Below are 2,898 nucleotides of genomic sequence, written 5' to 3' on the forward strand. Positions count from 1 at the left end.
ACGAACTCTAGGCTGCCATCGGCCTTGCGCTTGCCTCCTCCTTGGTTCCCCGGGTTAAACTGAGGACCCTTGCCATTGCCGTTCTTCTTTCCCTTCCCTGTCCTTTCATCATCTGAAGGGGGATCCTTGGTACCATCGGAATCGGCGTACTTGACAAGAGCCGCCATTAGTGTACCCATATCAGTGCAGTCACGTTTAAGCCGCCCGAGTTTCATCTTTAGGGGCACAAAGCGACAGTTTTGTTCCAACATTAAGACTGCAGAGCCGGCATCCATCTTATCCAATGAATGTATGATCTCCTTGACCCGGCGAACCCAATGGGTCGTGGATTCACCCTCCTGCTGCCTACAGTTAGTCAAATCCACAATTGACATAGACTGCCTACAGGTATCTTTGAAGTTTTGGATGAACCGGGCTTTCAGCTCAGCCCAAGACCCAATGGAATTCGGTGGTAGCCCTTTCAACCACGTGCGGGCAGTTCCATCTAACATCATGGTGAAATACTTGGCCATGGCCGCCTCACTGACCTCCAGTAGCTCCATAGCCATCTCATAACTCTCAATCCAGGCCGCGGGTTGTAAGTCAGCTGTATAGTTAGGCACCTTCCTAGGGCCCTTGAAGTCCTTAGGCAGACGTTCATTACGGATAGCTGGCACTAAACAAGGAACACCCCCGGTCCTGGTACGGATACCCACATCAATGGAAGTCGTCCGGTAAGCTGTGGGGGGTCTGGTAAGCCGTCAATTGAGGTGCTTGCTCCGCCTCTTGCCGTGCTTGGTCCGCTGCGTAAAAGGCTCCATTATGAGCCGGGCCATGGCCAGGGGGCGGGTCATGGCGTCGGACGTTACTTGAGCCGGTTGCCGAGACCATGTGCCGGCTATAACTCGGGCTCTGGCCTAGATGAGGAGTCGAATGGATCCTATCCCGGCTGTAGGAGTAAGCCTCTTGCTGCGCCAGTGCTGTTTGAAGGAGTTCCCTGACCCGGCGGGTCTCGATAGCCGTCGGAGAGTCACCGTCAACTGGTAGGGCCGCCAGCCGTGCTGCCGCAGCGACCATATTCTCCAGCGGGTTATTATAATGACCCGGGGGTATTGGCACATACTGAGGCGGGGCAGGGGGCACCTGGGGAGGCCCCATCACTCGCGGCTGAATAAGGGGTCCAGACCCGGGTGCTGTGACCCCTGGCGGGTTACTAGACCCTGCACCTGGCGTGTTGAAGAGGTTGCGTGGATCGTAAACCGGCGGGAGTCGGGACTGGGCCTTTTGATGCCTCCTTCTCATGACCTCATTGGCCGCGTTCTGATCCATCGTGAGTTGGAAGGACTGCGCCTGAATCAGCTGAGTCTGGGCATCGAGAGCCGCCCGCTCCGCAGCCAGCCTGATTCCTTCTGCTGCAAGATCCTCTTTAGCTTTTATCAGATCCAATTTCAACTGTGCCACCTCCGCATCATGCTGGGCTTGATCCGCCGGGTCAACCGTGGCGGTTAACAGGGCCGTCATCTTGTCCGTGAGATCCATCAGCACCTGAGCCGGAGAGGGCACTGGGTTTCCCGATCCAGCAGCAGGGTTCTGAACAGGCTGTGCACCAGCCATAAAGACTCCAACCTAGCTAGGCGGCTCAAAAAGGTCCGGAATACTGTCGCCATCGGAACAACCCATGAGCCTGCCATCCTGAAGTTGGTACAACGAGTTTGACTCATCAGTGGCCGACTCGCCGTCAGAGCCGGCGGCCGCCTCATCCCCGAACCCAGATGGGCCAGAGGGCCCTCCATGGATGCATCCCACAAAAGCGTGCTTTAAGGCAGGCCGGGCCCGGGCGGGTCATGCGCGCTGAGCCGTTTCGATGAGATCGGCGCAGAGATCCGGCTCAGGGCCCGGCTCACCAATCTTGCCAATGAAGACATGAATTCCGCCGAAGGGGACCCGGTACTCGTACTCAATTGAGCCGGCGTCGGGGCCCCAGTCTGCATCATCGATGTAGAGCTTGTCGCGACGACTCTTGGTCATCCGGCCCACAGCGTATCCCTTGAGCCCTTCGAAGCTGCCCGTCAAGAACTCAAATCCACCGTGCGTTAGCCCCACGGTGGGCGCCAACTGTCGTGGAATTGTCACGGCAGATGTCCTTGAGCTAGGACTTAGTCGTGGAGCCATCGCAACTAGGAAGCTTGAAGGGGTTGTGCGGGACAAGGAACACGAGGGTTTATACTGGTTCGGCCCCTTACGGTGAAGGTAAAAGCCTACGTCCAGTTTGAGGTGATATTGATTAGGGTTACGATCGCCAGGAGCTAAACAGCTATCCCCGGCTCTCGATGATATCGTTCTCCCCTTAAACCGCTGCCGGGTCGTCCCTTTATATAGGGAGGCTGACGCCCAGCAGCCCTTAGAGTCCCGGCCGGCTCATAAGAGTGTCCGGCTCGGACTCTAAACAATACTTGCCTTACCCTACAAGTTCTATTATAGTAATGATTGTAACTACGGGCCTTAAGCCATATCCGGGTCTTAGCCCATCTCTGGCCCATCATCTTGAAACTTAGCTCCGGGCTTCTGGCAACGACCGTACGAGTAACCCGGCCCCTCCTGGCGGGTGACTCTAAGCTAATCATAAATCCACAATTCATCAGATTTCAGCAAACACACCGCAAAAGAGTATTACATCGAATAGATCTCCAAGAACATCGAGGAGAACTTTTTATTGAGAATCAAAGAGAGAGAAGAAGCCATCTAGCTACTAGCTATGGACCCGTAGGTCTGTGGTAAACTACTCACGCTTCATCGGAGAGGCAATGGTTTTGATGTAGAAGCCCTCCATGATCGAATCCCCCTCCGGCAGGATGCCAGAAAAGGCCCCAAGATGGGATCTCACGTGTACAGAAGGTTGCGGCGGTGGAAAAGTGGTTT

The sequence above is a fragment of the Triticum aestivum genome, chromosome 3D (assembly GCF_018294505.1).
Source record: "Triticum aestivum cultivar Chinese Spring chromosome 3D, IWGSC CS RefSeq v2.1, whole genome shotgun sequence".
Classification (NCBI taxonomy): Eukaryota; Viridiplantae; Streptophyta; class Magnoliopsida; order Poales; family Poaceae; genus Triticum; species Triticum aestivum.